Consider the following 27,803-nt stretch of genomic DNA (forward strand, 5'->3'; position numbering starts at 1 on the left):
GGGTGTGGGAGGAGCACCTGGAAATGCTTATGTGGTCACAGGAAAAACGTACAAACTCCGTATAGACAGCACCCCTAGACAGGATCGAACCCAGGTCTCTGGCACTGTAAGGCAGCAGCTCTACTGTGCTGTGCTGCAACTGTGCTAAGATCACTGTGTCTATGGAGGATCAGAATGATGAGTTTCCTTGTGACAGATGGCAGGGAGATCCCTCTGCAATTGGACATGCCTCTTTTCATGAAGATCTCCATGATTGTGGCATCTCTGATATCCTCCACTTCCCTGAGCGATATGCAGTGGATTGTGACTCAAGCCCACGTACCCACTCATCACAGAGAATTAGTTCCAGCTGCCAACTCACTGAGATTGGAGATAGAGTTTAAGATAAGTTTAAAATAAATTAAAATAGATTATCCAAGTAAAACTCGGAAAGAAAGACTTTAAGAAGAGATGTCTATGAATAAATGGAAAACTATTATTAGCTGTGATTATACCGTGGTTTGAATATACATTCAGTCAAACCCATGCCCTGTAGCAGGAGAAATAAACACATTGTAAGCCAAAGGTATTAATCTGGAAGACTAGTTAACACACGGGGCTTTGGAAAACAAATAAGATGGAAGAGTAGTTGCTCATCTTTTATGAGTCATTGCTGAGAATGCAGTCAATGTAGACTGAGTGTAGCTGAATTTAAGATTGTTGCTGTTTATCTTCCTTCATCTTGACAGAACATTTAGCAGCATCTTACAATTTGTTGTGACAAAACAGATTTCATAGCACAAAAATATAATTTTCATTTTCTGATTGCTTCGCGGTACTTTAAGGCAGTGGATGTGTGAAGCATGAGAGAACAGTTATTTTAGACTGTTCTGGCAGATAAGAGATCTACAATTTCAGGGACTTGAATCTGCATTTTAAAATCCAGGATGTGTTGGTTTGAAAATTATATTTAAACCATGTGAGTGCGTTTTAATATTATTAAAGGTTGTATTAATTTCCATTTCGAAGCAAATCTGCAGTGATTTCACAGTTACTAGTCCAAGTGAACCCATTGGGCCCAAACATCTCCTGCATTGGTGCAGCACCCTCTCCACTCCCCCACTCCTCCCTTCCTCCCCCCACTCCCCCCGACTCCCCACCTCCTCCGCTCCCCTCCCCTCCCCCCACCCCCTCCCACTCCCCCCTCCCTTCCCCCCTCCTCCTCCCTCTCCCTCCCTCCTCCCCTTCCCCTCCCCCATCCCCCCGCCTCCTGCCCCCTCCCTCTCCCCCTTCCCCTCCCCTCCCTCCCTCCTCCCCTTCCCTCCTCCCCTCCCCCCTCCCCCTCACTCCTCCCTCCTTCACCCCACAGTTTTGGGTCGAGACACTTCTTCAGACTGAAAGTCAGGGGAGAGGGAGACACAGAGTCGAGGAAGTGCAAGGTGTGCGAACGAGACATCAAAGGGGATGACGGTCAAGGAAAATGTGGAATAGATCATTGTTAGCAAGGAGAAGGTGACAACAAAGCAAACAGAGATAAAATGTAATCGGGGACAGTCAGACTGGTCGGAGTACCGGGAAGGGGGGGGAGGGGATGGAGAGAGGGGGAAAGCCAGGGTTACTTGAAGTTAGAGAAGTCAATATTCATTCCACTGGGAATGTAAGCTTCATGCAGGAAAATTTGCAGAGGTGGCATCATTGGGAACAATAAACCTCTGGCGAGATAACTTTTCCTTTAAATTTCTCAAGCAACCTATAAAGTAATCTTCAACTTCCTCAAAACAACATAAAAAATGGTGTGTTTTTTTTTGCTGGAGCTTCTATTGAGGTCAGTTCTTTTCCTTCACTGGGATACTTCATAGAATGATATTAAATCCAGGACAATTTTTGCCGCATATCTTCAAACACATGTGATAATGGCTCAAATCCAGCCTTACGAATAGTACGTTTTAAAATTAGATATTGGCCTCACTGGAAGAACAAATAACTATTTCTGGCAGGAGAGCGGTTGATTAATTCCAGGTTAAATACCACTCTAAATTAGCATTGACTGCAATGGAAATTTAACTGAACGTTTATTGACAAGAAAAAAAATGCAGATAATGGAAATTCAACAGGCTGTGTCAAAAAAAAAACTAACTTATAAACATCAAGATCAAATTTGTCTCATCTCTGCAGTGCATTAGGGCTAATTTAGCACAATGGAACTGATCGTGTCTGCCTGCTGCTTCCTTGTAGAAGTGGTTAGTTTATAATTATTCATAGCTTTTTCTATGAAAATGTAGCTTATTGTAACTCACTGACCGGAAGCATTCACTGTTTCCTCTCCACTGGTGCTGCCTGACCTGTTGAGTATCTGAATTTTCCGCTTTTATTTCAGATTTTACAGCTTTGCGTTTCTTTAATACATATTTTACAGCCATGTAGCTGGTTTGGTGCCTATTTTCATACTTAAAAGCATTTCCCCACATTCCCTTGCAGAGCTGATTGCGATATTTGAATCATTCTCATTCACACAGAGACCAGGGACAACATACCTTCTCTTGCCACAAGAATCATTCTGTAGCCAGCTCCTTCCTCCACTCTCCTCACTGCTGATCCAATGCACAAAGAGCTGCAGAACAAGGAAATGACATTGTGTAGGAAGGAACTGCAGATGCTGGTTTAAACCGAAGACAGACACAAAACGCTGCAGTTACTCAGCGGGTAAGACCACATCTCTGGAGAAAAGGAATAGGTGACGTTTCGGATCGACACCCTTCTTCAGACTGAGAGTCAGCAGAAAGGGAAACGAGAGATATAGACGGTGACATAGAGAGATATAGAACAAATGAATGAAAGGTATTTTTTAAATGACATTGCAGTGTGGGAAATAAGGAGTGCGCGACCATTTTGGAGGACAACTGCCTGTGTCTTTCATTGTTTTTCAAAGATAACGGAACAAATTACCGACGAACTATAAACAGATTTAAAAGTAAAAGTGGTGAAGGTAACTTTTGAACAGTTTTATATTAATAGAAATAAAATTTGAGGTCCAAGTTACTTCTCTAACACAGCAGCATTTTCCAAATGTCTCTTCTAAATCTGCAAAAATGTTAAAGCTCCATGGAAAACAACTGAGAGCCAGCATTGTGGTAACTCGATAATTGTACAGAATAGGATGAATCACTAAACAGAATACAAATGTGTGTGCAGTTAAGATGACAAGCTGGCTTACTGGTTTGCATCTGGCCTGGTACAATGGAAGTAAACAATTGCTGCTGAGACATGATTTGCTTCATCAGTGGTCATTTCCTACCACTCTCAATAAGACTGGAGGCAAGACAAAATGAAAAAGAAAAATAGGTCTTACTGCTGAGGAATATTAAGTTGCGATCTAAGGTCATCGACCTGAAGTGTTAACTGTTTCTTTCTACTAAGATGCTGCCTGACCTGTTGAATGTTTCTCCATTTCCCGTGTATTTTTAAAGATATTACTTCCAGCATCTGCAATATTCTGCATTTGCAAATAACAAGCATTTCCTAAAATAAAACCAAAGTATACATTGTGATAATGAGCTGTCGATCAGTATATTTCTGAGAGTGCTGAGAATTGAATTGCCATACAACTGATGGGGGACTGGGGTTGTATTCTGAAGTCACACATGCCTTAAAGCAATGCTTGTTAATTTGGGGCTTCCAGGGGTCATCCAGGCAGGCTAACTAATGCATAGCATCGAGCTTCAGTGAATCCCTGTTACACTTGTAGTTGTCCTTGTGCTGCCTTCCTTCAACCCTTCCATGCTTCCTTTAACATCTATATTCTGGGTCCCACACACCAGGAATCACTGACTTGTGCTTAAAAGCAGCCATATCAGAATCTCTGATGGGAATGGAGCGAAGTAAGTTTAAATAAATAATCCATTTGCCAACAAAATGCATTCCTTTCAACTCGTTGAGCGATTTGTGAACATAAATGGACTACTTCACTGGATGATTTCCCTGTTGCTGTTGTCATTTCCTCCCAGTGAATCTTATCGCTGAGTGCCTTGATTGCACAATCGGGTGAACATCGCAAGGATTCCTCACAGCTCACCTGACTGATGAGAGCTGGAAATGAATAGGAAACCGACATTAGCAGGGAAAGCAAAGGCTTTCCCTCCAAGTGAGCTGCTCTCTTTAAACATTCGAGCTGTAGCTTGGATTTACAAGAAAATAATCTTGTGCAGGGACCCTGCTTCATAGAATTCATCGGCTGTTAGTCTGTCGGCTATTTTATAAATGGGCTTCAGTGTAATGTAAAAGATAACAAAAATCCTTAACTAATTCAGTTGGCAAAATAAATTATGACTTGAATGACTGTGCCTGTGAGTACATGTTATGATTTTTAAAAAGTGTTAAACATCCCTTGTATTTTTGAAGGGAATCACTGCATTTTGGAACAGGTTGTCTAATTCTCTTTTTGGAAGCTTCGTATAACCCACTGAGGATTGTAATAGCATTCATTCATTAGAAAGTATCTGCAATGGTTTTCTTCAGTGTTATTATTTGATATTTGTGGCTGGCTTGGATTTACTTTACATTTTGAGCAAGTATATCTGTAATACTGTGTACTATCTGGAGTGTTTCCCTTTATTTTGTACATGGTGCCCATTCATGGTCCACTTTCTTTCTTGCAGGTGATTGAGTGCTTTCTGGAACACCGGTCAAAGCTGGGAGTTGCTCTCCATTCCTCTGTTCCCCGTCTCCATCTCTAAGTACTAGTAAGGAGGGCTGAGGAAGCTGCTATCCACATCCATGCAGGAGCTGGCCAACGATGGAAAACCACACCAACGATTAATTGAGCAACTTTACCACGAAGAACCAGGAAGGACTGCAAACTTAACTTAGAACATTTCTGGTCTTTATAACTGCATAAAATGTGTTGCACCATTTACAGAAAATTATCCCAATGTTAATTTCATGCCTGCTTGAAGAAAAGGTGCGGATAGAAGTGTCTAAATGGTTCACACTTGTCGAGTGACACGTGTAAGCACTTTAAGAACAGAAATGGGCTTATAGCTCCTGAAACACTGCACTGCTTGGCAGCTGTTAATGTAGATTACATTTCACTGCAATATTAAATAGCCATGACAATGAAAAATTACATGCATGAAAGGTGACACAAATTGGTGAAATAAACACTTCTGTATGTGTTATTATAAAATTTATTTACTTAATGGAAAAATCTAGTTTTTTTTGTCTCATGGGTGCCAGATTAAAATATATCTTTCCATGTCAGCAATGATACTTTGCCACAGGGGTAGGGAAAGACTTGCTTACTTGTAGATAGCCTCTTGAGGCATCACTTTAATTAAATAGGTTTAACACTCAGTTAGGAGAACTTTTTATGAGTATTTTCTTCGACATTCTGAATCAAAAATCTAAATAGCTTGTATAAACACACACAGAATAGAAGCTGGTGTAGACCATCCACCTGCTAAACTATTTAGTGAGATCATGATGGCTTTACCTAAGTGTCGCTTTCCCACACAAACCTAGTATATTCCTTGATTCCCTTAATAAATTAAAATATTAATGTCCACGTATTTTGAGAATGTGACCCTTTGTGTCTCAGCATCCCAGCCTGGGAAAGCATTACCCCAGCATCCACCTGTGTGGCATCAGGGATGACACCAGGTTTGGCAGTGACCACGCAGACACTTGCAGTAGGGTGAACTCACGTGATATGTTTTATTTACAGGGACAAGAATGTCCAGGACCGCATGGGGCACTGTCCCTCGCCATCAGGGCTCTGGTGAGATCGGGATTGTCCCGGCAGCTCAGTCCTGGTGTTGCAGGAGGAGGTATGGCGATCTGAGGCTTCTCCCTGCAGTTCACCCTTGTCTCAAGAGAGAGTGCTGACAGTATCAGTTTTATCCTGGCGGCTCAGCTTTGGGCTTGAAGAGGCGACGCTGCCAGTTTCTGGATTAACCTGGCAGCTCAGTCTTTGCCTCTGTGTGTGGGTTCAGTCTCTCGTTGTCTCTGGGCAGCAAGGCATTGGCATTTCAGGCTTGCCCAGCCACTCAGTCGAGGCACTGCCTGTCTAGGGCTTCTTCCCGGCAGCCCAGTCTTGACCACACAGTGAAGCTGGTGGTCTCGGGTTTGTCCCAGTGGCTCAGTCTTCCTTCTAACTGCGACAGGGGAACACAGCAAGCAGGGAGGTGCCCCACTTTATCTCCCTTATTCCCCAATCTGACGCATTCGTATTTTGTAAAGTAATCTCTTGCGTGGCACCTTATTGAAAATCTATTGACAGACCAAACACACCACACACTAGTTTTTGCTTTATCTATTTTGCTTCATACAACCACAAAAAACCCTTCTATAGGTTTATCATGCATAATTTTCCATTCATATATCTAGGCTGACTCTGCTCAATCACAAGTGTGTTGTTACCATTTCTTTACTAATTGTAGCAATTCCCCTACTTCTGAAGTCAAGACCTGACCCAAAATTTCTTCTGTCCAAACTGTAGAAACTATTGCCATTGGGGCAAGGTCTTGTCCCCTCTATGATTCTCTGCCCCAACCATTGAACACACATAGAGTAGCTAGTGGTGAGGGTCTAATGGGTGACAACCACCCTGTCCCTCTCCCCGTCTCCGCCCTGTCCCACTCTCCCACTCTCTGTCCCATCACACTCTCCTCATCCACTCTGTCCCTCTCCCCTCTCTGTCCTGTCCTACTCTCCCCCTCCGCTCTGTCCCACTCTACTACTCTGCCCTATTCCAATCTCCCACATTATCCCATCCATCTCCCTGTCTCAGCCCCATCCCACTCCCCCTCTCCATCCCGTCCTACTCTCCATATCTGTTCTGTCTCTCTCCCTCTCTCTACTGCATCCTACTCTCCCCATCCACTGTCCCGCACTCTCCTACTCTGCCCCATCCCACTCTCCCATTGCCCGGTCATCCTCTCCCCCTCCGCACCGTTCCACACTGTCCCCTCTCCACATTCCACCTCTCCCCCTAGCTGTGTCAGGCAGCACCAGTGCAAAACATGGACAGGCGTCAGGACCCAACTTTAGTCTTCGAGTCCTAAGAAGGGTCCTGACCTGAAACATCACCTATCCATGTTCTCCAGGGATGCTGTCTGGTCTGCTGAGTTACTCTAGCGCCTTGTGTTTCTTTTTTCCTACTTCATTCTGATTTACTCCAGCATCTTGTGTCTAACTTTTTAAACCAGTTCCCTGTGATTTCACCAATCACTTGCCGGGTTTTGTCCCACACCCACCTCTAATCCAGCTTTCTCTCCCCCTACTACAATCGATCTGAAAATGGGTCTTGGCCCAAAATATCGCCGATCCATGTTCCCCAGAGAAGCTGCTTGACCCCTTACTCCAGCACTTTGTGTCTTTTTTTGTAACGCAGCATCTGCAGTTCCTTTTGTCTACATACTGGGGCCTATTGAATTCCAGGCCATACTGTTGCTCAATCAGATATTGATAAATGTCTCTATGTAGCAACAGCACTACAAAAATGACATTCCTTTTTAATGGAGAGAAGAATGTGTTAACAATTTAATCAAGACATAGGGTTAAAAGTGAAAGATAGACACAAAATGCTGGAGTACCTCAGCGGGACAGGCAGCATCTCTGGAGAGAAGGAATGGGAGACTGTCTGAAGAAGGGTCTCGACCCGAAATGTCACCCATTCCTTCTCTCCAGAGATGCTGCCTGTCCCACTGAGTTACTCCAGCTTTTTGTGTCTATCTTCGGTTTAAACCAGCATCTGCAGTTCCTTCCTACACAAGGGTTAAAAGCCACCATCCCAGAACAGAAGAATAGCCTAAGGTTTCAGTTTGAACAAACATTTGGAGCTTCCTGTGCATGAGTGTGGTTAATAGTGTGTGATGTTCTCTGAGATTGTTAATGACTTAATTGCAAGAGTAATTCACCATGTATTGAGTGATTGATCACGGAATCAATTTCAGAAATTGTTTTGAAAAGCAATTGGTGCCAATTAAACTGTGAAATAGTTATAACTACAGACTAACACATGACCTCCATGAGATAAAGGAACAGTGTTGCAAAGTAACACTATTATTCACCCAGGGAGTTGCCTGGCTTCACTGGAGCTCAGAGGCCTAATACATTGAAGACAAGACAATGGCCACCTGGTTGTAGTGAGACAAGAAATAATGGGTCCAGTTTGAAACATTGCCCATGGCATTAACAGTGGGTGGAAGATCTTGTTACTATGGTAATAGGAGAAAACTAGATGCCTCGATTAAGACAGTAAAGTAACTACAGTGCCCTCCATAATGTTTGGGACAAAGAATCATCATTTATTTATTTGCCTCTGTACTCCTCAATTTGAGATTTGTAATAGAAAAAAATCACATCTGGTTGCAGTGCACATTGTCAGATTTTAATAAAGGCCATTTTTATACATTTTGGTTTCATCATGTAGAAATTACAGCTGTGTTTATACATATATACCCCCAATTTCATGGCACCATAATGTTTGGGACACATGGCTTCACGGGTGTTTGTAATTGCTCAGGTGTGTTTAACTGCCTCCTTAATGCAGGTACAAGAGAGCTCTCAGCACCCAGTCTTTCCTCCAGTCTTTTTTTAAAAAAATTAATTAATTTATTTTCCAGTCAATACAATACAACAGTTTGACCATACAATTGTAAAAGTTAAATAGTACGAAATCATTGTATCAAAAATGATATTTTCTGACCGAAACAAAAGGTGTAGGCAGAATAAGCCCAAGCTTATTGTGCCTACCCTACCATTCCTGTCGTCATTCATTTCTCAGTGTTGATCACATATTTTGTATCTTTCAAATATAATATTTTTGAACATTTTCTTGAATTTACACATATTACTACACGTTTTTAATTCATTGTTGCAACTATTCCATAAATTGACCCCTTTAACAGTCACACATCTATTTTTCACATTTGTCCTTACCCTCATTTTTTCAAATATATAATTACCCCTGAGTGGATACCTGCTCTCCCTCACTGAAAACAAACCTTGGATACAATCAGGAAGTGTTTTTTCTTTTGCTCTAAACATTATTTGTAGAGTTTTAAAGTCTACTAGGTCCATAAATTTTAGGGCATATGATTTCATAAATAATGGGTTGGTTGGGTCTATAACCAGCCTTATTGACAATTCTTATCACTCTTTTTTGCGATATAAAGATTGCGCAGCGGTAGCGCAGCGGTAGAGTTGCTGCTTTACAGTGAATGCAGCGCCGGAGACTCAGGTTCGATCCTGACTACGGGTGCTGCACTGTAAGGAGTTTGTACCTTCTCCCCGTGACCTGCGTGGGTTTTCTCCGAGGTCTTCGGTTTCCTCCCACACTCCAAAGACGTACAGGTATGTAGGTTAATTGGCTGGGTAAATGTAAAAATTGTCCCTAGTGGGTGTAGGATAGTGTTAATGTACGGGGATCACTGGGCGGCACGGACTTGGAGGGCCGAAAAGGCCTGTTTCCGGCTGTATATATATGATATGATATGATATGATATATGATAGTGCTAGTTTTGTAGGTGTTTCCCCATACTTCCATACTGTGGACCCTGCACCGAGCCTTGCGGAACCCCACACGTAACCTTCATATGTTCTGAATCAAAATTATTTACTTGAACATACTGATATCTGTTTTCAAGGTAGCTTCTTAACCAGGAGTATGTTATTCCTCCAATACCATATCTTTCTAGCTCATTCATCAGTAAACCATGATCTATGGAATCAAATGCTTTTTTGAGATCTATAAATACTCCTACATTATATTCTTTATTATCAATTGCAGTTGAAATATTCTCTACTAGTTCCATTAGCGCTAGTGAGGTAGACCTTTTAGCTCGAAATCCATACTGGTGATCACTTAGTATATTATGTTTATCAATAAAGTTTTCAAGTCTTTGTGCAAATAATTTTTCTTATATTTTTAAGAATTGAGGAAGCAGAGATATCGGCCTGTAATTTGAAAATAAATGTCTGTCTCCATTCTTGTAGACAGGAATGACTTGTTGCTATGTTAATTTTGTTGGGAAATGTGCCTGTGAGGAAGGATTGATTACTTATATGTGTCAACGGTTTTACTATACATTCAATAATATTTTTGACTAGTGTCATATCAATGGAATTGTAATCAGTAGACTTTTTGTTACTGTATTTTTAAATAATATCAATGACTTCATTTTCGTGTACTCCACTGAGGAACATGAAGTGAGCATTTCTATCAGAGCTCTCATGTTCTAGACCGTCCTTGCTACTCGGTTTAGTAATCTCATTTGCTAAGGTAGGCCCAACTTTTACAAAGTAGTCATTAAATTCATCAACAACCTCTTTTATGTTATTTATGGTTATATTATGATTTTTAACAAGGTAGCTAGTGTAATCTGCTTTCCCAATACCTGTTTTAATTATGTTGTTAATCACTTTCCATGTTCCCTGAATATTACTTCTATTTTTTTCCAACAATTTGATATAGTACTCCTTCTTGTTACATCTCATAATGCTTATCAATTTATTTTTATATCTCTTATATTTATTTTCATTTTCTTTTGTTCTACATTTTAGGAATTTCCTGTCGAGTACATTTTTCTTCTTGCATGCATTCTGCAGCAAGATCCATGGTTTATCTACATATTTATGCTTCCCACTGGATTTTTTTAATGGACAATTTATTTCCATCACCTTTGGAAGCTTTTAGTGCTGTTTATCAACATGAGGACCAAAGTTGTGCCAATGAAAGTCAAAGAAACCATTATGAGAATGAGAAACAAGAATAAAACTGTTAGAGACATCAGGCTTACCAAAATCAACTGTTTGAAACATCATTAAGAAGAAAGAATGCACTGGTGAGCTTACTAATCGCAAAGGGACTGGCAGGCCAAGGAAGACCTCCACAGCTGATGACAGAAGAATTCTCTATAATAAAGAAAAATCCCCAAACACCTGTCCGACAGATTAGAGACACTCTTCAGGAGTCAGGTGTGGATTTGTCAATGACCACTGTCCAAAGAAGACTTCATGAACATAAATACAGTGGCTACACTGCAAGAAGCAAACCACTGGTTAGCCGCAAAAATAGGATGGCCAGGTTACAGTTTGCCAAGAAGTACTTAAAAGAGCAACCACAGTTCTGGAAAAGGGTCTTGTGGACAGATGAGACGAAGATTAACTTATGTAAGGAATGATGGCAAGAGCAAAGTATGGAGGAGAGAAGGAACTGCCCAAGATCCACCTCATCTGTGAAACACGGTGCTGGGGGTGTTGTGGCCTGGGCATGTATGGCTGCTGAAGGTACTGGCTCACTTATCTTCATTGATGATACAACTGCTGATGGTAGTAGCATAATGAATTCTGAAGTGTATAGACACATCCTGTCTGCTCAAGTTCAAACAAATGCCTCAAAACTCATTGGCTGGCAGTTCATTCTACAGCAAGACAATGATCCCAAACATACTGCTAAAACAACAAAGGAGTTTTTCAAAACTAAAAAATGGTCAATGCTTGAGTGGCCAATTCAATCACCCGATCTGAACCCAAATGAGCATGCCTCATTCAAATCCTTACCGAAACCTGGAAAAACACAGAGTACCAAGAACAGAGCACTTGAATAGAGTTAAGTATAACATTTGTCGATTATTAGTAGTGTATTTAATAATAGCGCCAATTTCATACAAGAGAAAGATCCAAGACCAGTATTTTAAACTTTCATAAGATCATAAGTGATAGGAGCAGAATTAGTCAATTTGGCCCATCAAGTCTATCCGCCATTCAATCATGGCTGATCTATCTCTTTCTCCAGACCCCATCTCCTGCCTTGTCCCCATAACCTCTGGCACCTGTACTAATCAAGAATTGATTTACCTCTGCTTTAAATATATCCACTGATTTGGCCTCCACTGCCTTCTGTGGCAAAGAAATCCACAGATTCACCACTCTCAGACTAAAGAAATTCCTCCTCATCTCCTTCCTAAAAGAACATCCTTTAATTCTGAGGCTATGACCTCTAATCCTAGACTCTCCCACAAGTGGAAACATCCTCTCCACATCCACTCTATCCAAGCCTTTCACTATTCTGTACGTTTCAATGAGGTCCCCCCTCATTCTTCTAAACTCCAGCGAGTACAGGCCCAGTGCCGTCGAATGCTCAGTGCGTCTGGATGTAGACGTACTGTCTTACTTGGGCGAAGGTGTTAGGGATTACTTTAGTACGTCTAGATGTAGACATTCAACGGGATCTTTTGGAATACACAGAACAGATATTCCCCAGCAAGGAATAAAAATACCAAGATGAGGCACAGCAACTGAATAATTAAAGATGGTAACTTAGCAAAGATAAGAGAGCACAGACAGGTGCCACGTCAGCAGATTGGACAGATATAATAAACAAGCAAAGAATGACTAAAGGATTAAAAAGGAAGGCTTTAGAATATAGCCAGAAATATAAAGCACAGATAGAGTTGACATAGATATTTAAGAAGGAAAAGAATCAATAATGTGAATAATGACAAACAGGAAATGAGTAGCATCAATGGGTTCTGGTTGGCAAAGTGTAACAAATGCTGTCACAGGGCTCAGTGCAGGAAACTCAACCTTTTACAATTTATTTAAATAACTTGGATAAAGGTGTTCGGGATTATTCAAGGGTTATAACATTATGTGGAACTAGCAGCCATTATTTCAAAACAAGAAGCAGTCTTCAGAATATGTGTTCTCATGTACATTGCACACAGGCTGTCTGTTCTCGTATGCATCAGCCGAATGTACAACAATAGAGCATGTTAATTGGCCTGCATCAAACCAGATTCTTCACCTTTAGTTATTTCACATTATTGTTTTAGAGATGGAGAAAGCGGCCAGATCAGACTTTTATTATGTCACTTGGTACATCAAACGCGGCAATAGGCACGTTTGTAGATCAATGATTGGGATATTTATGTACGTAACAATATCACAATGCTCATTTTGGGTGGGTGTGGGTTTTCTATCCTCATAATCTTTTAATAATAATAATAATAATAATGCATTTTATTTATATAGCGCTTTTCATATACTCAAAGACGCTTTACAGAGATTTTGAGAACATAGGGAAATGAATAAATAGATAAATAAGTAAATAAATAAATGAACAGAGAAAGGAGACAGAAGGTGAGGTGACTTTCAGTGGTTGAAGGCAGTACTGAACAGGTGAGACTTCAGCGATGTTTTGAATGTGGTGAGTGTGGAGGAGTCTCTAACGGTTTGGGGTAGTGAGTTCCATAGGGTGGGAGCAGCGATGGAGAAAGCCCTGTCCCCCCAGGATCTGAGTTTGGTCCGGATGTGGGGGGATAGGAGATTGGCAGCGGCAGAGCGGAGGGTGCAGGTGGGAGTGTGCCTGTGGAGGAGGTCGGTCAGGTAGGATGGGGCCAGGTTATGGAGGGTTTTGTAGGTTATGAGGAGGATTTTGTACTGGATTCTCTGGGGGATGGGGAGCCAGTGGAGTTTATAAAGGACGGGGGTGATATGGTCACGGATCGAGGTGTGTGTGAGTAGACGGGCAGCGGAGTTTTGAATGTATTGAAGTTTATTGATGATTTTTGAGGGTGCGCCATAGAGGAGGCTGTTGCAGTAGTCCAGACGGGAGGTGATGAAGGCGTGGATGAGGGTTTCTGCAGCTGTGGAGGAGAGGGATGGACGGAGACGGGCAATGTGTTTGATGTGTTTGTCGAAGGAGAGGGTTTGATCAAGGATGATTCCAAGATTCCGGATGTGAGGTGAGGTGGATACTGGGAGACCATCAATGTTGAGGATGAAGTTTTGGGTGGATTTGGTGAGCGTTTTTGGACCAATGATGATGATTTCAGATTTGTTGCAATTGAGTTTGAGGATGTTTGATTGAAGCCAAGATTTTATTTCAGTGATGCAGTTTGTCAGTGTAGAGTGTGTGGTGAGGGAGATTGACTTGGTGGAGATGAGGAGCTGGATATCATCGGCGAAGCAGTGGAAGTTGAGACCATGACGGCGGATTAATTGACCAAGGGGGAACAGGTAGAGGATGAAGAGGAGGGGGCCAAGGACTGAGTCTTGGGGGACACCTTGGGGGAGGGGAGCGGTGGGGGATTTACAGTTGTTAATGGAGATGAACTGGTGTCTGTCAGAGAGGTAAGATTTGAACCAGGATAGGGCTGTGCCGGTGATGTTAAGGGAGGTTTCAAGTCGGGTGAGGAGAATGGAGTGATTTATGGTGTCAAAGGCGGCGCTGAGGTCAAGTAGGATGAGGATGTTGAGGTTGCCAGCGTCGGAGGAGAGGAGAATGTCGTTTGTGATTTTGAGGAGCGCAGTTTCAGTACAGTGGTTTGAGCGGAATGCGGATTGGAAAGTTTCATACAGGTTATTGGTAGAGAGGTGGTATTTGAGTTGGGAAGCTACAGCACGTTCCAAAACTTTGGACAGAAAGGGTAGGTTGGAGATTGGTCTGAAGTTGTTTGGGGTGTCAGGGTTTAGGCCAGGTTTTTTCAGAATGGGGGTGACAGCAGCGATTTTGAGGGATGGCGGGACGATGCCAGTGGACAGGGAGGAGTTTATTGTTGCAGTGATAAGTGGAGAGAGAGCAGGAAGGCAGGCCTTGACAAAGCTGGAGGGGATGGGGTCCAGAGAGCAGGTGGCAGTTTTTATTCCTGTGAAGAGGTCAGAGAGGTCGGTGGTGGAGACTGGGGAGAACTGAGGCAGGGGCTGACAGGATAAGGGGGGGCAGGTGGTTTGATGGGGAGCAGGTGCGTTGGTGGTTAAGGTGCTGTAGATGTTGTCTATTTTGCTTTGGAAGAATGAAAGGAAAGTGGTGCATTTGTCAACTGTGAATGATTGGGAGATGGTGTCCAGGGGGCTGAGGAGTTTGTTTATTGTAGAGAAGAGTGTTTTTGGGTTTCCGGAGCCAGAGTGAATTATTTGAGAGTAGTAGGTGGAGTGGGCAAGGGAGAGGGCATCTTTATAGTGCTGTATGTGGTCTTTGTAGGCTTGGGAGTGAATTGTGAGACCTGTTTTGTTGCGGAGTCTTTCAAGTTGGCGGGCATGAGTTTTCATCACGCGGAGTTCAGGGGTAAACCAGGGAGCAGAGTGGGTGAAGGAAACTGTTTTGGTTTTTATAGGTGCAAGCTGGTCGAGGCAGGAGGAGAGAGTGCGGTTGTAGTAGTCAGTGAGGTCAGAGGGGCTGTGGAGGTCAACGAAGGGAGAGGCGGACATTATTTCAGAGAGGGAGGATGAGAGCGAGGTAGGTGAAACAGAGTTCAGCTTGCGGAAGTTGATTTTGCGTTTTTGCCTTGGAGCTGGGGTGGGAATGTTGACAGACATGGTGATGGCTAAGTGATCAGAGAGGGTGGGGTCGGAGCCAGAGAGGTGATGTAGATTTAGTCCAGTGGAGCAGACAAGGTCCAGAATGTGCCCACGGTTATGGGTGGGAAAATTGACGTGTTGAGTGAGGTTAAAGCAGTTGAGTATTTCAGTGAAGTCAGCGGTTATTGTGGAGTCAGTGGAGTCCATATGGATGTTGAAATCACCGAGGAGGAGGATTGAGGGGGAGAGAGAACAGAGCTGGGTCAGAAAGTCAGAGAAGTCAGAAAGGAATGATGGGTGTGGTTTGGGAGGGCGGTAGACAACTGCCATGACTAATTTTGTGTGGCCAGAGAGTTTGAAAGCCAGGTGTTTAAATGAAGGAGCAGATGAAATGGAGATGAGGTTGATCTTGAAGTCCTGTCAGTGAATTACGGCAATCCCACCACCTCGGTCTTCCGAGCGTGGTTTATTGATGTAGGAGTATCCGTTGGGTGTAGTGAGGTTGAGTGGGAGGTAATCCAGAGGTTGTTGCCAGGTTTCTGTCAGACAGAGGAAGTCCAGTTTATTTTCCAGGATGAAGTCATTCAGAATGAGGCTTTTATTGTTGAGGGACCGGATGTTGAGCAGAGTGAGCTTCATGTTGCTTTGTGTGGTGTGGATGGACACGGGTGATTTAGCCAGGGCTTGTAGACAGGGGGCACGCTCGTGTGCGTTGTTATGATGATGTAATGGACGAGTGGAAGTCCGATCAGCTGACCAGAGTGCAGGGATGGAGTGACCGGTCTGGGAGTAGACAAACTTGTGACCGGAGCCTCTGTGGATGTATTTGGGTCGTCGTAGAAGTCCGTGGTTGATGATGGCAGAGATGCATGACGGAGTGGAGTGGTTGTTGAGCTGGAGCAGCCTCGCAGCGAAGTACTTCAGTGCCATGCCAGGCAGGAGCGAAGGAGCATAGAGCCCAGAGAGATCAAAACGTCACAGCAGGCACAACAGGCTGATCCAGAGCAAGGCCTATGAGGATCGAGGAAGCTGAGCAGCCTAAGGGTTAATAGGGAGCTGAGGACGTGCAGGCTGAGGAGGTAGCCAGGCAAGCAGGCAAGCAGGCAGCCAGGCAGCTGTTAGCGTTAGCGGTAGCGTTAGCGAGTTGATGACTGCAGCGCTAGCTGTCAGGTAACCCACAGGGGAGCAGTCCAAGCCAGCAGAGGCAGGAGCACAGACAGGAGTGAGAGGTCCAAGGGTGCGGAGTCCAAGGGTGCGGAGGCAGCGGTGGAAGAGCTGGGCAGATGATACCAGGTCAAGCAGAAGGATTAGTTTAAGCAGAGGGATTTTTGCAAGCTGAGAAAATCTTTTCAAAAACGGCAAAATTAATACAAAAAGAGAAATGGTGAGAAGCGGCGAACAAACAACGCCAGCGTCCTCTCCGTCCATCCATTTGAATTACCTTGTCCCAACAAAGCTGGTTGAAAATTCAGAGGTGCCTTGGCAGCTACATTTGTGAAGTTGCAAAGTATATTGCAAAGTTACATGTCTTTACTCAAAATGTTAATGCTTAGTAGATAATTACAGCCATCAAAACTGCAATTAATTGTTTATTGGGGTCTTTGTGTGCCAATGAAACTGTAGTTAAGCGTTTATTGTTGTCTTTGTGTTTAAAACATACACAAACTCTATGTACTTTGAGTTTGGAGATTCTACCGAGAGTGTTTGCAAGAGAATGTCAGTTTCTCTGGATATAGAATTACTTTTATATTAACCAGCCTCAGCCACCATGTGACTCAGTTCAGAGGTCACATCATTTGGGGCTTGTCCAGGATATGTTCATGACCTGTGACATGGCTAGTGGCCTCTGAAGTCTAAGGGGGTTAGTATTTTTAAGTGTAGCAGCCCATCCTTAGAACTGAAGAAGTAAATATAAAAGTGTGTGTGTGTTTGCGTAAGGGACCAGGTACCAGACAGCAAAGGGTAGGTTGATGAGATAGGGCTGCCAACTGCAAAAGGTTTGTTCAGGACACCAGAGGGGTGTGTGTCGACTCATTTGGGAGACTGTGTGGCAGTGCACTCATTTGTTTGTGTGTGCACAGAGTATCTTTGAAATAAGACCCAAGAGGGGTAATAGAGTAACAGAATAATAGAGGATTAATGGAATCTTTTAACATTTTATATGGAATAGAATACAGCAGACATCATGCGCTCAGTGACACAGAAGGGGGCAATTGCTGAGTACACACACTCTGGTTACAAGGACGTGCTCTTTTATTTTGTCTTTCCCTTGGATTTTGTTTAATATGGGAATTAGTAAGGAAATATTTGAGGCAGAGGTTATTCCCTACCATAACTGTTGGGATGGCATCTAGTGAGGTCAGACTACAGCCAGAGACACATAATACCAGCATTGCTAACTGATTTGATAATTATCGGGCCATTTAAAAATATCTAGGCACAAAGCGCTGATTTTTCCCCCTGCCTGCATCCTCGCTGACTTTGCAATATTTAGCAGTTCCCGTCATTCGTTACATCAAGATATACATCACCATATATTTTCCTGCAATGAATATCAATATAGGTGCTACTTGTGGTCCTCTCCTCCAGCCCCTTATCCCCTCCCCACCCCAACCGCCCCCCCCCCCAGCCCCTCTCCTCCAGCCCCTTATCCCCTCCCCACCCCAACCGTCCGTCCCCCCCTCCCTCTCTCGCCCCGTCCACAAAGAGCAGATGTTTACAGCTCCCTTGGTGCTCGCTGTTTGAACCCTGGTGTCTGGACACGTGAATTAAAGTGAGCCTTTCTGAGTTTTATACTAGTTTTGTGCCCAGTCCTCCCAGCACTCGCCAGGCTCAATGCCGTACAGCTCCTGAGGTTTTGTGGGGAGAGAATTTGGAGGCTGTTGAGAGGATCAGACCAGGGTAAGGGGTCAGTCATACGTTGGATTGGGGGTTGGGTGGCTGGTGTTTAGATGGCGGGAGGTCAGAGAGATGAGTCGAGATTCAAGTCCAGAGTGTGTGATTGTCATATGCACCAGGTCCGGAACCATGGAACTCTTACTTGGTGTAGTATGACAGGCACATGAACACCACAACACAACAAATAAATATACATTAGACAATATTACAATATTTTCTGCAAAGTAATTGGAACATAATCGTGCAAGCTACAGTATGTAATGCAAAATATACACAGTCCACAGTAGTTTGGTGTTGAGATAGGATTGTGCAGGGTGGTTTATGAGCCTGTTAGTTGATGGGAGGAGGCTGGTCTTAAATCTGAAGGGCTAACGGTTCTCAGACTCCAGTACCTTCTTTCCAAAGGTAGCCAGATGAGAATGTCCATGGAATGGTACAGTCAAAGAGGAATGGGCAGAGATGCAATCAATGGCGTGACATCAGTAGAGAGGAGATGAGTCGATGGGTCTTTCGGATCTATAGAAGAGTCAAATGGTCTGGGAAGGGTCATTCAGAGAACAATCAAGTGCTGGGTGCTGAGGATTGTGGCAAGGCGGAGAGGTGATCGGGAGTTTTGAGCAAAGAGATGAGGGGCGAGGGTGCTGGTGGCGATTGTATGGAGTCCCACGTAAAGAAGAAAAGACCTGGATAATGATGAACACTCAGACTTGGGGTAAGGTAATGATCTATAAGGTCCCATCCTTCTAGTTAAGGACATGTTCAGTAAGTGAGGCTGGCCACAATCAGGACTTATAACTATGGAACAGTTTCCCACACATGATGTTAAAATATACCTTGCACACACTATGCTGTAAGTGTGAATGCCTACTAGCATGTGTCCATGTGGACATTTCACACACATGACCTGCATCTATATTGAGGCAGTGTCACTGGGGCACCAAGCTGGTCTTGGATAAAGCTTTATGTCATCTAGTTTCTGGGCTCGACTGTCTCTCTGCTGCATCAGGACCTAAAATAGGAACAACTCAAAAACTTCTATGATTTTAACATCATCTAAAAGACATTTGGACAATGTATGGATAGGAAAGGTTTCGAGGGACATGGGGCAAACATGGGCAAATAGGAGGGCTGACGTGATAGAAATGTCTAACATTATGAGAGGTATAAAGAGGGTAAATGGTAAGAGTTTTCTTTTCGAGATGGGAATGTCAAACACTAGAATGTATGTCTGTGGAAATATCAGATTGGTTCCAGTTTGCAAGCTGTCAGTAAGAATGGCAGGCCAAATGCAGGTCAAACGCACCGCATGAGAATGAATTGACCCAAGTCCTGTGCATCTCAGCTCTGGGAACAGCTACCCCTTAGGTATTGACTGAAAAAAGAAACATGAAATTGTGGTCTGCTGCTGAGTGGGTTGACCGGAGGCGGTGAGAGAGCTTTGTAATGTCGTGGTGAGCTGGTGTGCCAGCCACATGAAGTAACCACTGTCACTGGTGAATCCTGCGTCATTAGGCAGATGTGCCAGGATTTATATTAAGTACTGAATTTACAATTAGCTTTAAGCTACTAATAAAAATTGGATGTGTCATTTATATTAATTCCAATTTATAAATGAGAAATATGAAAACAAATGCATTTTACCATCACAGTATGGTCGCGAAGCAGTAGAGCTGCTGCCTTACAGCGCCAGTGACCCAGGTTCGATCCTGACTCCGGGTGCTGTCTGTATGGAGTTTGCACATTGTCCCCGTGACCTGTGTGGGTTTTCTCCGAGATCTCCAGTTTCCTCCCACACTACAAAGACGTACAGGTTTGTGGGTTAATTGACCTGGTAAAATTGTAAACTGCCCCTAGTGTGTATAGGATAGTGTTAGTTTATGGGGATCGCTGGTCAGCGTATACTCGGTGGGCCAAAGGGCCTGTTTCCACGCTGTATCTGTAAACTAAATAGACTAAGCTTGCCCTACCCTGTAGCAGTGGGCCTGGAACCACACATACCAACTTGAAGCAGGTCCAAAATTGGACAGTGGGTCTCCTTGCCATTTTTAATGTGAATGGCTGGTCTTTGCACCTTCAGATGTAACGTATGCATTGTTCTTAGAACTATGTCAAAGGTTCAAAGGTCAGTTTATTGTCACATGCACCAATTAAGGTAGCATTATTCATAGAGGATTCTCAGGACGGGGAGGTAGTGGGTTGACAGGAGGCGAGGGGGGCATGGGATGGGCAATGGTGGCAGCATAGGGACCACAAAACCATGCTGCAGTTCAATTTCTGCATGGGTGCACATTTAGGTGTTTGCCCCCTCACATATGCCCTGTCCAGGAGGTCTGGAGTTGTGCCAGATTGATTTGTTGAAGACTGTCCCGAAATTGGTCCCTTTTGCACCCCTTACCCATTGTAAAAACTGTGTCAATAAAAGCTCATTTCTACCACGGACTCTTGAAATCATAAATCATAGAAGCTTTTAAGTTTTTCCTATTAAATATTAAGTTCAAGGAAATATTTCACAAAACAGCATAAATTAAGTGAAAACAATTACCGTATACAATTGCAGTTCCACTGGAGAAATCGTTATAACATTTAATTAGTTGGCTTAGTTTTATGTGTGCTGTGGAATGTTTTATGTGATTAATCAAATTAGCAATTGTTGAAGTAAAACATCAAATGAATGGCAATTGTATATTGATATAAATTATGTTTATTTTAGTTGTAAAGTCATGCTGCAGCTGTATAAAACTTTTGTCAGGCCACATATGGTGTATTGTGTGCAGTTCTATTTGCCAAACTTAGGAAGGATGTGGAGGCTTTGGAGAGGGTGCGGAAGAGGCTTACCAAGATGCTGAATGGATTAAAGGATATTAGCTATAAGGAATGGTTGAACATACTTCGATTGTTTTCTGTAGAGCATCAGAAGCTGAGGGGGTGGCCTGATAGAAGTATTTAAAATTATGTCAGGCATTAATAGAGTGAATGGTCAGTCTTTTTCTCAGGATGAAAATGGCAAATATTGGATTGTATAGCTTTAGAAACCAACGTGCTCATCTATGTGCGGAACCGCAGGGTGAATAAAACACAGGGTATTTTCTCCAACTTAGGTAAATCAAGAATGATAGGCCATAGGTTTAAAGCAAGAGAGGAAAGATTTAGTAGGAACCTGGGAGGCAACTTTTTCCCACAGAGGGTGGTGGTGTATGGAACAAACTGCCAGAGGAAGCAAATGAGGCAGGTACATTAATATCATTTAAAAGACATTTGACAAGTGCATGGATAGGAAAGGTTTCGAGGGATATGAGCCAAACACAAAATGGGAGTAGGTTATCTTGATCGGCATCTATGGATTAGGCAGAAGGTGCCTGTTGCCCCGCTGTACTGTTTCTTGTTCTTTGTTCTACGATCGGTTGCATAGTCGTGGAGCAGGTACCAGAGAAGGTAATCAGGACTGGGAATTAGCTTGCAGCCAAATAGGGAGTAGCTGCCCCTTTTGAGGCCTGGGATATCCAACAGTTCAGACTTGGTGAATTTTCTGCTGCCGTAAATTGAAGGTGACTTGATTTTTTGTGCAGTTTCTCCAATCATATCCAGTGAGACGGTAGGGCTGGAGGCCGGTTGGGTGGGAGCCCCACACCACTCTCATCTAGCAGAATGCTGCAGGATTAGTCATCCAGAGGATAGAACAAATGACCTTGGGACCAAATCCCACCACGGCAGCTGTGGTAATGAATTGTGATAATACAATAAAATAATCATTGAATAATAAAACTAATAGCAGTTGTGACAGTGCCTCCTCCCTCATGTGCCACTCCGATCCCCGTCATCGGTAGAAAGGCCAGGTAAAGTCAACACTCAGCACCACAGACAGCTCCTGGCTGCTGGAAAACACCAAGGCTCCCCACTGAGCTGAGGCCACAGGCAGAGGAGCAACTGCTGTGTGCAATTAGCTGCTATTGCATTGGCCCACCCTCACCTCACCACCCACCTCCTTAGAAACCAGGCAAATTCAGCCAAATAGAGGGAAAGGGAAGCTGTGAAAGAGGAAGCAGGTGAGACAGAAGAAGGAAAATAGGAAGGAAGGAAGGAAGAGAGGAAGAGAGGAAAGCAAGAAAAATCAGGGCACTGCCCTACTAGCTGTGTTTCCCTTTTGCAGGCTTGGAGGAAGACTGAGCTGCTGGGACAAGCCTGAGACCGCCAGCACCTCCTCACCCGCCCACAGCCAACTACGGAGCATGGCTGCATGTGGAGTGCAAAGAGTGAGCCGCCAGGATAAGCCTTAAGCTGCCAGAGCCTCCTCTTTGAGGCAAAGACTGAGTTGCCAGGACAAGCCTGCGGCTGCCAGCATCTACTCTTTGAGACAAAGATTGAGCCATCAGGCTAAGCCCGAGACTGCCATCGCCTCCTCTTTAAGGCCAAGACTGAGCTGCTGGGATAAGCTCGATTGGCAGTTCCCCTCGCGAGGCAAGAGTGAACTGTGGGGACAAGCCTGAGATCACTGTACCTCCTCCCTCGAGGTCAGGACTGAGCTGCCGGTATTAGCCCAAGATCGCCATACCCTCTTCTCATGCACATTGACGACGAGGGACTACACCCTTGCATCGACATTTCTGGTGTTTATTCTGCATTAAATGAATGAAGATGCAAATCACATGGAGAGTTAAATTGCAACATTTAGTAGGTTATGTAAAGCAAAATTTGTCATAGAAAAGTGTGTGATGTGTCGTACAAAAGTGAGAGTGTGACTTTTATTTGATAGAGGAAATGTAACATCCAAATCCCAAGCTGTTCTGCCCTGTGCGTAAGCAATGGATGTGTCTGTTGTTCTCCATCTGTCTTATAGGGAGTCCAGTTCCTCTGTTTGGTGCAACAGTCCCAAACAACTGAACATGCAATGCCTCCCTCGCATTGCAAACTGACTTAATATTCTACCCTGGTGAAATACATTTACCCTGATGAGAAATACATTATTGTTCCAAATAAAATAATGAAACATTCAGGGGGAAATGTTAATTTTAGTATCCCATGCTTTAATTTCTAGGCCATTTTCTGTGTGATTTTACTGTTAAGGGCAAAAGGATTGCAATTGAACCTTTACTGATAGCTTTCCTGTATCAACTTTATCTTGCCATGGTATTACTTTACCTGTGCAGTAGGTTGGTCTTAAATCAGAAGGGAAGGCACACAAATGCTCTCTGTGTTTTTATATTTTGTGAATACCATGAGAAAACAATGGAGTTTGTGGTTGACATAAACTGAAATAAGCATTATAAATATACAGTCTACCCACATTATTATGGACCTCTTTATCATGTATGGAGTGTACCAGATGGAGTTTCTCCACAGTAATCAGACACCACTGTCTCTTTAGGAAAACAGGCTCTGTTTTACACCGCAGTTAGTTACACTGCAGGAGGCTATGGAAATTAACAAGCAATTGCTTCGATCAACATCGGTGTAATGATAGTCTCTGATATTCTATTAAACAATGTAACAATGTAACAAACGGCCATTTTTAGCTTGCAGTAACAAAAATACATTTTGAGCCATTAAAAAGAATTTTGTGCACTCAGCAAGTTGGGCAGCATCTTTGGAAGGAGAAACAGAGTTGACATTTAAGGTCAATGTTCTTTCAGCCTGATCGCCGGTCAGGCAGTTGGTCGAAGGAGTCTCACTTAGAGCGGGTTTCCTTACCCTGCCGCCCCGCCGCCCCACCGCCCCGCCGTCCAGCCGCCCCGTCCCCCCCGCCGCCCCACCGCCCCGCTGCACCGTCCCCCCCGCCATCTTGCCACCTCGCCGCACCGCCCCCCCGCCGCCCCGCTGCCCCGCCGCCTCACCGCCCTGCCGTCCAGCCGCCCCGTCCCCCCAGCCGCCCCACCGCCCCCCCGCCATCCCGCCGCCCCGCTGCCCCGCTGCCCCGCCGCACTGCCCCCCCACCGCCCCGCCGCATCGCCGCCCCGCCTCTCCGCCTCCCCGCCTCCCCGCCTCCCCGCCTCCCCGCCACCACGCCTCCCCGCCGCCCCGCCGCACCGCCCCCCCGCCGCCCCACCGCCCCGCCCACCCCACCGCCCCACCTCCCCGCTGCACCGCCGCCCCGCCTCCCCGCCTCCCGGATAAGGGATAGGCCATTTAGAACTGAGATGAGGAAATAAATTTCACCCAGAGAGTTGTGAATTTATGGAAATCTCTGCCTCAGAAGGCAGTGGAGGCTGATTCACAGGATGCATTCAAAAGAGAGTTAGATAGAGCTCTTGGGGCTAGCGGAATCAAGGGTATGGGGAGAAGGCAGGAACGGGGTATTGATTGTGGATGATCAGCCATGATCACAATGAATGGCAGTGCTGGCTCGAAGGGCCGAATGGCCTACTCCTGCATGTATTGTCTATGTATCTATGTATCTATGATCATATTGAATGGCGGTGTTGGCTGGCCGAATGGCCTACTCCTGCATCTATTTTCTATGTTTCTATGTGTTAAAGAGGATCACAGAAACAGCGGTGATGGGATAGCAAGCAGGCATGGGAAGAGTGGCACCCACCAGCCTCACTCACTCAGTGCTTGACCCAGCCCCCGATTGTCGTGGGGAAGGGGTGGGGGGGTAGGCCGCGGGGGTGGGGGAGGGTGGGGTGTGTGAAGAGGAGAGCAGACAAGTTGAATGCCTTGTTCCCATCTGGAAGCAGATGCCTGCCACCCTGCAGCAGCCGGCAAATCCACCCTCATTCATCAGTCTCCCAAACATTGCTCCTGTGTACAGGGTGAACTGTAGGGACAGGTCTGAGATCACCGTACCTCCTCCCTCAAGGAGGGTATTATTGTACAGGGTATTATTGGGCCTTTGTAACCCGGGATGGGCATGTATTAACATCATGTTTCAAGGAAAGATGTTTCAGGTTAAGTGATACCAAAGTGAAAAGGTTGAAGATAGACACAAAGTGCTGGAATAACTCAGCGGGTCAGGCAGCATCTCAGGAGAAAAAGGTTGGGTGACGTTTCGGGTCAGGACCTTTCTTCTGTCTTCAGTCTGACAAAGAGACCCGACCCGAAATGTCACCAATCCTTTTTCTCCTGAGCTGTGGCCTGATCTGCTGAGTTACTCCAGCACTTTATGTCTATCCTTGGTATAAACCAGCATCTGCAGTTCTGTTCCACCACAAAGTGAAAAGGTCATTGCTTATGTTTCTAGAATTGCCATGACATCCCCTTTTGGCAGTGCTGTATGTGTTTATCCACATTGCATTGGGCGGCCACCAAGGATGTGACTTTAAAGGGTGATGGCCTTTGACTGCTGTGCTGCTAGATGTGTCCGATTGTGCTGAATCGAGCATGCTGGTTCCATTTTAATGCTTATGCCTGCATGTAAACCATCCTAATACTGCCTCAAATGTCTTTTTAAGTGATTTTTTGTTTTTTGTTTTGAGGAAACATGATTTGTTATCATGCAAATCTCAGCCATATTAGATGTACCTAATATAGCAAAATCTAATTTCTGGATCATCATCAATATGAGAACGTGAAAGGGTGAATTAGCAATTTCATTGTATTTCTAAATTATTCTCATTTGATAAACCTACTTGAGAAAAGGAAAATTAATATTTATACTCAGCAGTAAAGCAATTTATCCAGGGTTGGTATCTATTCTATAATTCACAGCAGAAGTTTAAAAAAACTGGGGAACATTACAAGGAATATTACTTTTGCATTAGCACCTTTCAATGTAATCAATTCTGATTTGACCCTATAATATTACTGTGGGGAATATAAAACACCTCCATTGATCTATAAAAATGTGGTGTTATATTCGCAACTCCACAGACAAGACTCCATACTTCATAAAACATGTTCCAGGTGCACATAAATCACATTGCTCTGATTAAACAAGTTCTAGTGCAAATAATTCCCTGGTGTCTAATGCTGAAATTGTACATTTGCAATAGTGCTGACATGCCCTATTTGAAACTCCAACTTATGCACTTGAAATGTAGCTTTATATTTCAGCTTGCTGTGTGAACTAACTGACATATAAGACAACGAGTGATTGAAATGCACCCTAATAAATCTGAGCAGAGTTGAAATGTAACGTGTGCTTTACATTACCTTCAGAAAACATTGTGAAAACATTTTGAGCATAATGTAGAACCCAACTCAATTGGAATCTGAAATAAGATGATTGGAACCTGCGCTGCAGGATCAGGTGTTGGGGCAGCCATGTTTCCCTAACCTGTTTCCCCAATCGATGACTGATCCAGTCTTGACCTCAATGCCACTTTCCTTCGCACTCCACTAATATTCTTGTGGAATAACAAATTGACAGTCCTCAGCTTGAATATATTTCATAGCTTGATTAGTGTGAGAGGTTATGGGGAGAAGGCCGGAGAATGGGGTTAGGTGGGAGAGATAGATCAGCCATGATTGAATGGCGGTATAGACTTGATGGGCCGAATGGCCTGATTCTACTCCAATCACTTATGGCCTTGTGACCTAACTCTGCCTCCACTGCTCTCTGGAGTAGAATTATATAATTACATGAGAGAAGAAATTCCTCCTCAACTCCATCTTAAATAGTTGAGCCCTTTTTCTGCAAATGTGACACCTTCGCATCCATCCTATCAATATTGTTCAATCAGATCGTCCCAGGAATAACCTGGTAAACCTCTCCACACAGCCGCCAATGCAAGCACATCCTTCCTTAAAGATGGAGGCCAAAATTGCACCCAGTAATGGTCTCCTCGATACCCTGTGAAGTTGCATGACAACTTCCCTGCTTTAATATTCCATAGCCTTTAGGTCTACACCTCATTATCCTTCTGAATTGAGAGGGGAAGCTCCCGGTGAGTGCAGTGCCAGCGCAGAGGTGAAGCACCCGGTGAGCGCTGCACGGCCTTGCTGGAGCGGACCTGGCTACCGGCGCAGAGCCGATGGAGACCGGACTTGGCCGGCAGTGGCCACGAACAAGGACAAGCCCGGCGACTGGAGTGACCAATGAGGACAAGCCCGATAGCTGAAGCGAATGCCGAGAACGAGGATTGTCAAGGGGCGCCGAGAACAAGGGACAAGAACAAAAGCCCATCGGTCACATGCAGGGAAGCTCGGAGCTCCAGAGACTGGAGAGTTAAGGAGGGAGCCGCTGGTGGTGACGGACGTGAGGGGTGGGCTGGCAGCAGAGGGACCAAGGTATTACCTCCAGCACCCTCAAGTTCGCCTACTGGAAGTGCCCCCTGGGACTCAGGTGTTCAGCAGAGGAGGGGGACGCCGGGTCGAGTTTACCTGGGCTTACCTGGATTGGGGGCGCTGCAGGACTCGTGGAATTGGACTTTGCACTTTGGACTGTTTGTGTTTTCTGGGTTTTTTTCTTTTCCTTTTGCGGTAGCGCAGCGGTAGAGTTGCTGCTTTACAGCGAATGCAGCGCCGGAGACTCAGGTTCGATCCTGACTACGGGTGCTGCACTGTAAGGAGTTTTTGTACGTTCTCCCCGTGACCTGCGTGGGTTTTCTCCGAGATCTTCGGTTTCCTCCCACACTCCAAAGACATACAGGTATGTAGGTTAATTGGCTGGGTAAATGTAAATGTAAAAATTGTCCCTAGTGGGTGTAGGATAGTGTTAATGTACGGGGATCACTGGGCGGCACGGACTTGGA

At 44.4% G+C, this 27,803-nt stretch overlaps 1 long non-coding RNA gene across 1 annotated transcript in view; it reads right to left on the reverse strand.

The window, feature by feature from the left end:
* Nucleotides 1-27,803, reverse strand: part of LOC144598547 (uncharacterized) — a 58,462-nt gene that overhangs the window by 6,379 nt on the left and 24,280 nt on the right. Inside the window, exon 3 of the long non-coding RNA XR_013547874.1 lies at nucleotides 2,514-2,590. This is a non-coding gene — a long non-coding RNA (uncharacterized LOC144598547). The remainder of the gene's footprint in view (nucleotides 1-2,513; nucleotides 2,591-27,803) is intronic.

Source organism: Rhinoraja longicauda, chromosome 12, assembly GCF_053455715.1.
Source record: "Rhinoraja longicauda isolate Sanriku21f chromosome 12, sRhiLon1.1, whole genome shotgun sequence".
Lineage (NCBI taxonomy): Eukaryota > Metazoa > Chordata > Chondrichthyes > Rajiformes > Arhynchobatidae > Rhinoraja > Rhinoraja longicauda.